Here is a 14,659-nt window from a genome sequence, read left to right as displayed (position 1 = left end):
GTATTTGTCCTTATCCGATTGCTGCGCCATCTCTCGCTACATGCAATACTGCTTATCCTATCAACCTGGATGTGACTCTGCTTAATAAAACTTTATTAGAAAAAATCTTTTTTCCTAGGCGTTGAATCTTAGTTCTATTTACACAATATTGTTCCTACATGTTGTTCCTACCCCGCCTGGGTGTCATTTTATATAAACCGCAGTATTTTTGTTATTGTCGTCAGGTGACAGCTGTATGTGCCCAAATTAGTAAATTTTTTAATTTTTTTTCGTTTTCGATATGAAATCGTATGTCGCAGGGTAGATTTTTGTGCGTACTTTAATTCTGTAAAAAAATTTTGCAATTCTGTAAAGCTAATTCAAAGATTTCTTCTAATAAAAAAATGTCGGTAATTACTGCTACTATAGGATCCCCTTAAGATGCTGAAATGTGAAATCTAATTTAAATATTAATTTTTCTGAAAATTAGAAAAATGTAAAAAATGAGCTTCATGCAAAATCGAAAAAGTGTGCTTTTAATATGAGATACCCCGAGAAATTGTTAATAAAGTGCAAAATACATCGGTATTGCAATTAGAAAACTTTATTTAATGTTTCTGAAATACAAATGTGACGGAGTAGCTTATTTGCAATAATCGCAAAACCATTTATACTCAATATTTCTAGCGCAGCCAGTGTGCGTCCAGCTCGAGCATGCGATCACCATCAGCACACTTTTATAAGTTTGTATGAACCTTCTTTTAACTTTAACATAGTAGGGGAGACCGGGGCGGGTTGTCACACTTTTCAAATACTAATTTAAAAAAAAAATGTTAGCAATATTTTATAATATTGTATAGTACTTTATAATGTAGCTACATCTTTTGGGTATAAGAAAAAAAATATTAGACTTATATATATTTATACACAAAAAAGTTATTTAATTCTAAGCAAGATCGTGAAAATGTGACGACTTACTCCATACCCAGGGTTGGTTGTCACACGACTCTGGGTTGGTTGTCACATATCTTTTATACAGAAAAAACGACAAATAGTTCTTGTTTTAATCTTCTCCTGCCATTTTATTTTTTATCCAGAATGCAGGCATCTCAATTGAATTAAGCATTGCAAGCTAGATTATAAGCCACAATTCTGATTTTCTTGATGGGAGAGAGACCAAAATAAATATCCGAAGCACGTAAAATGTAATTTACCAATTCTTGTTCTTGAGACTTATTAAAAATCTGTTTATCTTTAGAATAACCCACAGAAATTGTTTGGAGTAGCAATATTTTCACATACATAGTCTTTCTCTGATATCTTCTTGCAATAGCGAGCTAATGTACGATAGTTGATATCGAACTCTAAAGCAGCTTGTCGGATTGATACAGGTTATGTATTTTCACAGCTCTGACAGCTTTAAGCATAATATCGGGTGGAGTTGTAACTCTAGCTGTTTTTCTTTCGCGATTTTGAGCATGGAGAAAACAACAAAAATCTGTCTAAAAACACTATTTGATCGCGTAATCGTTTATTGTATATGGATAAGGGCCAAAGCACGTTGGTTCGGCAATCATTTCACACGCATGCGTAACCTCACATAACCTACAGCGCAGCCACGTAACAGCAGACGAAATACGCGACAACTAATTCCATCTCATTTGAGACACCTTACCCCGAACGGTTATTTTGAACAAAGAATATTATATTTATAAACTATGTTGCAATAACGGTTAACTAAATACAGGAAAAATTACCTAAAACAATGTTTCTTATGACTAAAAAGAAATTACGACTAGTAATTCCAAAAACCAACGGAATAATAAAAATGGAGATAAGAAAAATTTATTCACAACCTCCAATTTTTAAAAAGTGCTTGTAAATATCACATGCGATGTTTTTGAAACGAGCTATTTCGTACATCCGACTAACACGATAGGAGCAATCTACACTATAAAGAAGAATATTCCACTCAACCTATTAAGTGAGATATAAGCTTTGTGACAACTTACCCGTGTGCCTTCTAGCCCCGGTCTACCCTATTTTTCCTCTTTTTATTACTGTACAATATAATATTTTACTCTAGCAATGATCGTTGCTGAATATCTCATATTACAGACCCCACGTCTTGCGGTTTCGCGATCACTAAATCTATCTTCTATAATTAAGCAACTCAACATATCCTGCATTTTCCTATAATACGACCTTACTCTATCGCTGCATACAGAACTCATTGTCAAATATTTATTAATCTATATATATAAGTACCGTCGTCTGTATGTATGTATGTATGTCTGTCTGTCTGACCGCGAACTACTCATTCGTTATTGGACCGAATTTTTATCAAGGGTACATGAAATAGGGGTAGAATTTCCCGGGGAGTGCCATAAAGTGTATAGTATTTTGCTACCGATTTTCTGGAAACCGATTTTTCTAATTTTTCTAATTTTTCGGGAAATAATCGACCGAATTTAAAAGAATTATATATGAAACAGGGGTAGAATGTGCTATAAAGTGTATAATTTTTCATTACCGATTTTTTTGGAAACCGGTTATAAAATTTTTCTAATTAGGTTTTATACCAAGGGCAATAAGTTCATGGTGGAACCAACAAATAGAACCTATTAGTTTAGCAGAAACCCCGCTATCGCATATTAGGAGCTTATCTCATAATAGGGGACTTTCCTCTAATGTTTATATATCATACAAAATTCGCACACCATGACTAATGCCTGGAACTATTCAGAAACCGCTTGAATATGGCCAGAATTATACGAAAAATATATAAGCCAGAACTTCGAGATTTTGTACAGCGTCTCACCCATATACCCGTAAATGCGTCTTCCTCGGGCGATAAAAATTATTTAAAAAATGAATAAATAATGCTTATCGTCAGAACTCTTTAGAAAACGTTAGAACACGTTCAGAACTACACGAGAATTATAATAGAACTCACAAAACTGTTAAAAATCGTATAGCGTCTCACCCCATTCTCTCAAAGTATTTGATTCTCGAGCGTTATTAATTTATTTAAAAATTATACAACATTGCTAGTGCCGGGAACTTTTTAGAAAATGCTTCTATATGCTCAGAACTACTTGAAAAATATTTTACATAAACTGAAACTCCGAGATTTCGCACAGCATCTCACCTTCTTCCGTCATGATGAGTTTTTGGGTAATATTAATTTTTTAAATATAACACAAAGATTCTAACGTTCGGAACTCTTTAGAAAATGCTTTAATATGCTCAGAATTACTCGAAAAATATTTTATATAAATTGGAACTTCGAGATTTCAACTAACGTCTTAACTCGGTACACTCATTACATTGTAATTTTGTTTTTAGTACCTTATAATTAATTTTTTTGCTTTTATATGGCAGAACTCTTTGTAGAACTGTTATAGAACTATAGATCTCGCAAAATCTGAACATATATAGCGGTGGAACTTGTGTAGGACAAAGTGAGACGCTGCGTGAACCTAGCGTCTCAGTTTGCACTGCGTTTTTGGCTTTAATGACTAGAACTATTTGTTTGAACTATCAGGAACTCTAGAACTATTGAAAAGGAAGTCAGAATTTTCTCAATAGTTTGTGAGTTTCCGCAAAATGAGACACTAGCATACCCCTTGGCACTGCTTGACGTGAGACAGTGCCGTGTCTCTTGATACTGTTTTTATACTACTGTTCGTCAAATTTTAAAGACAAGAAACGAATCCTATTGAATGCCATCTAATGGATAATCAGAATTTAAAGTTTATATATAATTATATATAATTATATATAATCTACATGAATAAATGCTTCTTATATGTAATTTATATATAAATTATATAAACTCATATATAATCATAAACAGAATAATAAATTTTATTTTGCCAGTGAATAGAATAACAATTAAAGGAATTTAAATCGACCGTAACTGGCAATATATAACGTCTTTACCGATATGAACATTGAAAAACTGTGAGCCAACGTGGTTTGTCGGATTCACACAGCACTTTTTTCAGATCAATATCGAGACATCATTAATTAATTAATTTTGACCATGGTTTTGGTCAGTTGATGTAATTTCTAAATTAAATAGTTTTTAAATTTTATTGCGAAAAATATTACCCCAGCCAGGGTTTGAACCTGGAACCTCCCGTATACCGTGCGGGTGTCGTGCCAATTCGAATTGGCTATTTAATTTAGAAATTACATCAACTGACCAAAACCATGGTCAAAATTAATGATGTCTCGATATTGATCTGAAAAAAGTGCTGTGTGAATCCGACAAACCACGTTGGCTCACAGTTTTTCAATGTTCATATCGGTAAAGACGTTCTATATTGCCAGTTACGGTCGATTTAAAATCCTTTAATTCATATATAATCATGTCAAATTGTATATGAAACATTTATATATATTTAAATATATTTTAATCGCCTATATAATTATATATAATCGTATATAATCATACATAATCATATATAATCATATATAATCATATATGATATCATATATAAATATATATAATTATATAGGGTTATATATACTTCCATATGAATCTTATATGTATCCATACATGAGTGCGTATATGATTTATTAATCACATATATAATCATATATATTTATATATAATTATATAGAATTATATAGGGTTATATATACTTCCATATGAATCTTATATGCATCCATACATGAGTGCGTATATGATTTATTAATCTATATATATAAAGGAAGATGTCCTGACTGACTGACTCACTCATTCACTCACTCACTCATCAACGCCCAGCCCAAACCCCTAAACCGAATTTATACCAAAAGTATATGAAATAGGGGTAGAATTTCCCGGGGAGTGCCACTATGTGTATAGTTTTTTGTTACCGATTTTCTGTAAACCGGTTTTTCTAATTCTTTTAATTTTTCGGGAAATAATTGACCGAATCTCAAAGAATTGTATATGAAACGGGGGTAGAGATTTCCGGGAAATGTTATAGTATATAATTTTTCGTTACCGATTTTTTTGGAAACCGGTATCAGAAATTTTTCAAATTTTTCGGGAATTAATTGACCGAATCGCAAAAAATTATATATGAAGTAGGGGTAGAATTTCCCGGGGAGTGCTATAAACTGTATAGTTTTTTGTTACCGATCTTTTTGGGAATCGGTATCTTTTTGGAAATTTGTTTTAAAAGTATTGTATATGAAGTAGTGGTAGAATTTTTCGGGGAGTGTTATAGAATGTATAATTTTTCGTTACCGATCTTTTTGGAAATTGGTATCCGAAAGTAGTATTAACTGTGAAATTTAATAACGTCAAAGGTGGCACTAAATAAGTTTTCACTAATTAATTAATTGCTCGCGACAGTCACGAATTGAAGTGACTGATTTATCAGTTTTGACATATAATATGTGAAAGCAGCAACTTCATAACATAACACAGACAAATGACATAGACACTACGCGGTGCATCGTCGTATATTTTTTTGTTATTAAGATTCAACATCGACCTCTATATCTAGGGCAGCGACATTATCCTTTGGTTTACCCTTGAAACTTGGTGACATTTATGAGTATATGTTCGGCTCAGAAATTCGAGTTCAGAAGTTCGAGCCGAACATATACTCATAAATGTCACCAAGTTTCAAGTTAATCGGCTTCTCACATTCTATATAGATAAGTTGATAATTTCACTCAGTATATGTCAGTTGTTAGTAAATGTCAAAAGAAATATATGGAAAAAGAAATATATGGAAATGGAAAGTAATCTAAAGAAAATGGATATTGAGGAAGGAAAATAAGGGTAGAAAAAATTAAAAAAAATATATATATATATAAATGAATATATGTATATGTATGTATGTATGTATGTATGTATGTCCTTTATGCACTCTTAAACTATTCGACTGGTTTTGAAAGTATTGTATATGAAGTAGGGGTAGAATTTTCCGGGGAGTGTTATAGAGTGTGTTTTTTTATTACCGATCTTTTTGGAAATCGGTATCCGAAATTTCCCCAATTTTTCGGAAAATTGATTGAATTTTAAAGAATTGTATATGAATCAGGGGTAGAATTTTCCGGGGAGTGCTATAGAGTGTATAGTTTTTCGTTACCAATTTTCTTGGGAACCGGTCTGAAATTTTTTCAATTTTTCGGGAAATAATTGACTGAATCTTAAAGAATAGTATATAAAACAGGGGTAGAATTTCCCGGGAAGTGCTATAAACTGTATAGTTTTGTGTTACCAATTTTTTTGAGAACCGGTATCCGAAATTTTTCCAATTTTTCGGGAAATAATTGACCAAATTTTAAAGAATTGTCCACATTATAAAGAAAATTTAATTGTTTTTTTCCTTCAAATCTTTCAAATTTTAAATATGTGAATAATTTTTTGTTACCGATTTTTTGAAAACCGTTTTTTCTAATTCTTTCAATGTTTCAGGAAATAATTAACCGAATCTCGAAGAATTGTATATGAAGTGAGGGTAGAATTTTTCGGGGATTGCCATGATGTGTATAATTTTTCGTTACCAATTTTTTTGGAAATAGGTATCAGAAATTTTTTCAATTTTTTGGGAATTAATTGACCGAATCGCAAAGAATTATATATGAAGTAGGGGTAGAATTTTACGGGGAACGCTATGATGTATACAGTTTTTGTTACCGATTTTTTTGGAAACCAGTTTTTTTAATTTTTTCAATTTTTTGGGAAATAATTGATGATTGAATCTTAAAGAATTATACATGAAATAAAGACAAAATTTTCCGGAAAGTGCTATAAAGTGTACTATTTTTTGTTAACAATCTTTTTGGAAACCGGTTCCAAATGACTAAATCTCAATAAATTGTATATAAAAACAGGGAGGGAAGAAAGAGGGGGAGAGGGAGAGAGAGAGAGAGGGAGGGAGAGGGAGAGAGGAGTAAAGGGATAGAGGGAGAGAGGAAGAGAGGGAAAAAGAGAGAGAAAGAGAGAGAGAGAGAGAAAAAGAGGGGTGGGGGAGAGAGAGAGAGAGGGAGAGAGAGATTATTTCCGTGTTTTACTACATATGTCCTCCGGGGCGAAGCCTGGGTAACCAGCTAGTCACATATATATAATCATATATATTTATATATAATTATATATAATTATATAATCTTTTTTTCTCGGGATATTATCACACCAGGTTACGCTCCACACAAATACACACACATATGCAGAATCGCACATATTATATGCACACAACAGCACTACTCACACACGGATATGCTCAAAAGATAGAATATTCGAATATTGCACTATTATTTACTTTTGACCCTCTGTAATCTCGGAAACTGTCTATTTTTATACCTTGGTCCTATTCGAACTTTTGATCAGGACGTCACGAATTACATCATACTACATTTTCAGCAAATTCGACGGATGGCCATTTTTCTATAAGATGTGTGCGGGGTCTAATCAGAGAAGGTGTCTTTTATAGATTTTCGGTCACAAAAAACAATGCCGCTGCTCAAAATTGCTCCATCATATCAAGTTATTTTGAATTTTAATATGAGAAATCAGCGATTGTTTGAGAAAAAAATGTATAATAAATTACTAACCGTTTATAGTTATAAAAATAGGTAAATGTTTGATTTACACATTGATTCCTTATTAGCAAAAGATAAAAAATTGTCTCACAATTAGCAAAAATGTTTGTTTATTAAGGATATATAGAGTGTAGAAAAGCAGGCCCATTTTTGCTTCCTCATAGAGGAAGCTTTGTTTTCATAAACATCGTATATAGATCGCTTATAAAACTAGGAAATAATCGACCAAATGTTAATGAATTATATATGAAATAGGGGTAGAAAAGACCAAAAAAACAATTATTTTTTTAGTTTTCGATGCCAATGTGTTCCTTATGTTCTAAAACGTCGAAATATCGCATTAAAAAAATGTCCGTATGTATGTGTGTGTATGTGCCAAATTTACCGAAATTTTTATAACTCCAGAACTAATCAACCAAATCTTAACAAATTATATATGAAACTAGCTAGTTACCCGGGTTTCGCCCCGGAGGACATATGTAATAAGACACGCAAATAGTCTCTCTCTCTCTCTCTCTCTCTCTCTCTCTCTCTCTCTCTCCCCTCTCTCTCCCTCTCTCTCTTCCTCTTTCTCTCCCTCTCCCTCTCCCTCTCCCTCTTCCTCTCCCTCTCCCTCTCCCTCTCCCTCTCCCTCTCTCTCTCTCTCTCTCTCTCTCTCTCTCTCTCTGTGAGTATCATTGCTTGTCTATTCTCTTTGCTCCTGCTTCAAGTGAATCTGTTTTCTGCCGTAAGCTGCCTTCGGGCCATTTTGTTGCAGATATTAACAGGTTTTTTGTTGCTTGTCACGTGCTATCATTATCTCTCTGGTGCTTGCTACCTAATTAAAAGCATTTCTGTGGCAAATATCACTGCATGTTCTAACCTAATTCTTGGCTGTTCCTGTGGAAGACGTGGATCTCAGCTGCGCATGCGCCCATTGTTGCCGACCTTCTCTATCTACATGCTATTTTCTGGACACGTGCTATCTAAGTGACTGCTGATTGGCTGCTCGGGTTGATTTTTGCGACATCTTTTATGATCTATATGGATCACTCTGATTGCTGATCGATACTACGGAACTCTACTTCTTTCAAGTGATTGAGCGATTGTAGATAACACATGCAGCGCGCGTGTGCTAGGTGTACAAAGCAGATTGCTGGTAAATCCTCTTCATGTGCTGAGTGTCATAGAGCATTTCATCCGGGTTGTGTCAAAGCTTACGTTGGTACGAAGTCCGGAAGTGCTTGTTGTTCAAAATTACAATTATTAAATATGCCATTTACTAAAGTATCTAACATTGTTGATGCCTTGCTTGGCGGTGCACGTATGCATTCCACTACGCATGACACTATGCATGACACTATACATGACTCTACCAATGATCTTTTGCGTGGATTGATTGAGCAGATGAAAAAATCTGATGCGAAGCTTTCTGCTTTTATTGACAGTCAGCAACGAACTAACAAAAAACTAAGCGATAAACTTAGTCACTTAAATTGTCTTGCTGACACTGTCGCACAGAATAGTCAGCGCCTAGCAAATTGGTGCAAGATAATGCGATACTTATTTGTGAAATCCAAGACTTGAAATCTGCTCAGTCATTTCAGGGATCCCATGGTGGAAATGAGTTAATCATTTCAGGTTTACCATCGACCGTTGTCTGTTGCTCCATCTGAGCTTGCCAAAAATGTGCTAGAGGCATTGGACGTTCCGAACTTGCCATGCCATATTCTCGGCGTTAGAGCTGTTAAGAAAGCGCTGTCAACGACTTCCACAGTTGCTGCATCTTCTAGCTCGATCATTGTCACTTTGGCTTCGAGTGCCGTTCGCGATATTGTTATTTCTAAAAAGCGGACAATGGGTGTACTCAAATGGAAAGACGTATGCGGTGGTAACTCAGATCGTAACATTTACGTCAATGAGTTGTTATCCAAGAGCACTTATGACATATTACAACGGGCTAAGAGTATCGCTAAGGAGAGATCGTATAGGTATGTCTGGGTAAGGAACGGCCAGATATGCGTTAAATATTCCGATGGTGAACCTGTTATCCATATTGATTCCGATACTGATCTTGCTAAGCTTGTATATCGTTCGGCATAATACAACATGTAAATTTTCTTATCCGTATTGCTCAATATAACGCTAATTCCCTTTGTGGACATATCGACTTGCTTGCACATGAAATTGGATAACATCAGTTTTCAGTTTTTGGTATAGAGCTTCTAGCGCTTTCTTACCTTGTTATTAGTTTGTAGATAGCGATGCGCCTTAGTTCTTAGTCCTATATACACTGTTTAGTTTGGTTAGTATTACTTGCTTCTTATCTTATTTTATTTTTATTATACTTATTAAGTTGCGTTAGTTCTTAATTTTATAGTGTATATTATTGAAATTGGTTATATTTTATTGCGTCATACTCAACATCCTATCAATTGTTTGTATACTGGATCATTGGTTGCTCGCTTTATGAGAGAGAGCATGCACATGCTTTGTAATTACAGTACTGTACTTCTATCAAACTCACATCAACTTCTGTCTTTAACATCTTGTAACTGCTATATTGTTGTAACTGCTTTAGCATTGTAATCACTATATTATTATTGTAACTGTTATATTACTGTTTGCCCTTTAGCCTTTGCTTGGGCATAATAAATTATATTAATCAATCAATCAATCCTCCCTCCCTCTCTCCCTCCCTCCCTCTCTCCCTTCCTCCCTCCTTCCCTCCCTCTCTCCCTCCCTCCCTCTCTCCCTCCTTTCCACCCTTTCCCTCTTCCTCTCCTTCTCCTTACTTTATTAACTTAAAAACTATTGGACCGAATTTTTACTACAAGTATATAAAAGGGTAGAATTGTCCGGGGAATGCTATAGAGTGTATAGTTTTTCGTTATCTATTTTCTGGAAACCAATTTTTTTAATTTTTTTAATTTACTACTAGTAAGAATTTAAAAAATCGGTTTCCAGAAAATTGGTAACGAAAAACTACACACTCTATAGCACTCCCCGGAAAATTCTACCCCTATTTTATATAACTTGTGGTAAATATTCGGTCCAATAGTTTTTAAGTTAATAACGTACAAACATACACCACCCGTAAGGATTTTATATATTAGTATAGATAGGGTAGAAAAAACTGAAGAATATAATAGAACTAGATTTTTCGCCCGCGTTTTGCGCGGGCTCAAAATCTATTTTCCTCTCCCCAAACTCACTCATTAATTAGGAGCATCTTTGATATTTTTTCTCCTCAAACTTTAACCTACACATCTTCGAATTTTTTTTTAATTCCCGAAAAGTTGAAAAAATTTCGTAACCGGTTTCCAAAAAGATCGGTAACGAGAAATTATACACTTTATAGCAAACCCCAGGAAATTCTACCTTTATATACAATTCTTTAAAATTTGATCAATTAACTCCCGAAAAATTTGAAAAATTTTGTAACCGGTTTCCACAAAAATCGATAACGAAAAATTATCTATAAAAATTATCCATAAAAAAAATTCAGCTTGTTAGCTCAAAATTTACGGAAATTGGAACAGAAATCGGAAACCCTTTTATTATTAGCAATTTTTCTATAAACTCATCGTAACCATTCTCAAAAAATTAGAAAATTTTAAAACCGGTTTTCAAAAAATTGAATATGAAAAATTATACACGTCTTTGCCACCCCGAAAAATTTGGGCATTGTTTTTAAGAAAGTAACGAAAAATTAAAAATTCAGCTAATATCTCAAAATTTGAGGAAATTAGAATAATCGCGTACATTTTTTTTAAACAGAAATCGGAAACCCTTTTAGAAAAATTGGAAAAACTTCGTAACTGGTTTCAAAAAAATCAATTTATTAATGAAAAATTATCCATTAATAAAAAATTAAACTTATCTTCCAAAAATTAAAACAATTTTGACACGACTTTTATTTCATATATAATTTTTGAAGATTTGTTCAATTAATTCCCGAAAAATTGGAAAAAATTTGTAACCGGTTCCCAAAAAAATCGGTAACGAAAAATTGTATACTTTATAGCAATCCCGGGGAAATTCTACCTTTATTTCATATATGTAATTCTTTAAGATTTAATTATTTCCCAAGAAATTAGAAAAATTTCGTAACCGGTTTGCAAAAAGATCGGTAACGAAAAATAATACCCTTTATAGCACTCCCCAGAAAATTCTACCTCTACTTCATATACAATTGTTTGAGATTCGGTCAATTAATTTCCGAAAAATTGGAGAATTTTCTGATACCGATTTCCCCAAAGATTGGTAACGAAAAATTATACACTTTATAACATTCCCCGGAAAATTCTACCCCTGTTTCATATACAATTTTTTGAGATTTGGTCAATTATTTTCCAAAAATTAAAAAAATTAAAAAAACCGGTTTCCAGAAAATCGGTAACAAAAAACTATACACATTATGACACTCCCCGGGAAATTCTACTCCTGTTTCATATTTATTTCTTTGAAATTCGGTCAATTATTTCCCGAAAAAATGAAAACATGTCGAATACCGGTTCCCAAAAAGATCGGTAACGAAAAATTATACACTTTATAGCACTCCCCGGAAAATTCTACCCCTGTTTGATCTACAATTCTTTAAAATTCGGTGAATTATTTCTCGAAAAATTAAAAAAATTAGAAAAACCGGTTTACAGAAAATCGGTAACAAAAAACTATACACATAGTGGCACTCCCCGGAAAATTCTACCCCTATTTCATATACTTTTGGTAAAAATTCGGTTCAGGGGTTTGGGCTGGGTGTTGATGAGTGAGTGAGTGAGTGAGTGAGTCAGTCAGGACATCTTCCTTTATATATATAGATTAATAAAAATTACTAATAATGAAGGGGTTACCGATTTTTATCTAAAAAAATCTATATGATTGCCCTAATTTCCGCAATCGAGCTTAATTTTTTTTTATGAATAGAGTATCATTATAAGTTGGTTGGTGTTAAATTTGGCAATGATTGGTGAAGGGGTTACCGATTTTTGCCTGAAAAGTGTACAAGTTATACATGTAATCTTATATATAGAATGTATCATTAAAGGAAGGTTGTTTTGAATTTCGCGAAGATCGGTGAAGGGATTACCGATTTCTGCTTAAAAAGTGTATAAGATGTACATGTAATTTTATATAGAGTATTATTGAAAGAAGGTTGTTTTGAATTTTGCGAGAATCGATGAGAGTTACCGATTTTTGCTTAAAAAATGTGTAAGTGTCTTTAATGATACTCTAACCATAAAAAAAGTGTGCAAGTAGAAATTTGCACATTGCTTCTTCATAGTGTTAAGTGTGCAAGTAGAAACTTGCACATTGCTTCCTCATAGTTTTTAAATGTGCAAGTAGAAACTTGCACATTGCTTCCTTATAATTTTTAAGTGTGCAAGTAGAAACCTGCACATTGCTTCCTCTATGAGGAAGCCAAATTAATAAATATCTACTAATGATTATGCATAAAAAACAGGCTTCCTCATAGAGGAAGGAATGTGCAGGTTTCTACTTGCACACTTAAAAACTATAAGGAAGCAATGTGCAAGTTTTTACTTGCACACTTAAAAACTATGAGGAAACAATGTACAAGTTTCTACTTGCACATTCAAAAACTATGAGGAAGCAATGTGCAAGTTTCTACTTGTACACTTAAAAACGATGAGGAAGCAATGTGCAAGTTTTTATATTTAACGAGATTACTAGTGAGAATGAATAGTTGGATTTCAATGTAATAATATAGGGTTTTTGATATACCTCAATAGGATACCTTTCTTTTCGTAATAAAATCTTCTATATAGCAATTTTAGTAAGAATGTGTGAAGAAAAGTACAATTCTATTAAAATAAAATCTAAAATCTGTGAGACGATTTTTTCTCTTGCTAATAAGAAATTAATGTATAAATTAAACATTTATCTATTTTTATTTTTTTATTCGATCAGTGATTTACTATACAGGTTGATAGTCAAGTACTCTAAAATATTTTAAGAGCAGGTAAATCCTCACAATCAAGACAATTCCTCAAATTCAAGACAAAAACTTCTTATGACCATATGTCCGAAGCGACTTAGTTTTAAAAATATGTATATACAAGGTGTCAAAGTTGAAGGAAAAATTTCGTTATTTCCAAAAATTTTGAAAACTACTTGGGTTATTTTGATGAAACTTTGTGTATGTTTGAAGGTCATGAAGACTGATCTTTTGGGGCCATGAAAAATATAAAAAACAATTAAGATATTAGCGATTAGGACTAAAGAATCAGGAATAAACCTGGATGTAGGATGAAAAACACAAACAACAGAAACAGGGAATAACACAAGCAATATATTTGTAACCTATCAGAAGCCGTGTATTAATGCTACACCAGCTTTATTCCTGATTTCTTATTTCTAATCGCTATATAATATCTATTCCTCGTTTCTTATATTTTTCATTGTGCGGAAGTCTTTACTCAGGGCCATGTTCTTGACGATATGTGCGTGTGCGTGTGCGTGTGCGTGTGCGTGTGCGTGGCGTGTGCGTGTGCGTGTGCGTGTGCGTGTGCGTGTGTGTGTGCGTGTGCGTGTGTGTGTGCGTGTGCGTGTGCGTGTGCGTGTGCGTGCGTGCGTGCGTGCGTGCGTGCGTGCGTGCGTGCGTGCGTGCGTGCGTGCGTGCGTGCGTGCGTGCGTGCGTGCGTGTGTGTGTGTGTGTGTCTGTGTGTACAGGGTGTTTCAGAATTACACGGCACTATTTTAGGGAAATATTTTCTAGGTCAAAATAAACAAACAAGTTTATATAAACATATATATGTTACGCCCAAACATCGAAATTGCTCAGTGAGCGAAAAAAACATTCCACAACGCGTTTTGGCTTTTGGCCACAAAGCGAAGTTTGTCATGGCCCTTTCAAAAACGCTCATAACGCGTTCTGACAATGTGAAAATTCCATAATGCGTTGTGAACGCTATTAATGCAGCTGCAATGTGAGGCGATATGATTTAAAAAAATTAAAATTATAAAGAAAGGAAAATTATAAGGAAAATTAATGTAAGCGGGGAGAGAGGCATGAAAAAACTAATCTAACTTTAAGCCTATTTTGACCAAATTTTAATTTTAAGTTTTTAGAAATAGGCTTGGAGTTAGATTAGTTTTTTTATGCGGAAGAGATGCTCCGTCTGCG

General features: G+C 33.7%; 1 protein-coding gene across 2 annotated transcripts in view; it reads left to right on the top strand.

The window, feature by feature from the left end:
* The window catches only part of LOC143904413 (glycosyltransferase 25 family member), a 143,384-nt gene that overhangs the window by 14,840 nt on the left and 113,885 nt on the right, over positions 1-14,659 (top strand). The gene's annotated exons all lie outside the window — the stretch shown is intronic.

This window comes from Temnothorax americanus, unplaced genomic scaffold, assembly GCF_048541705.1.
Source record: "Temnothorax americanus isolate GAGA-0224 unplaced genomic scaffold, ASM4854170v1 Scaffold107, whole genome shotgun sequence".
Taxonomy (NCBI): Eukaryota; Metazoa; Arthropoda; class Insecta; order Hymenoptera; family Formicidae; genus Temnothorax; species Temnothorax americanus.
This window is presented reverse-complemented; position numbering and strand designations above follow the sequence as displayed.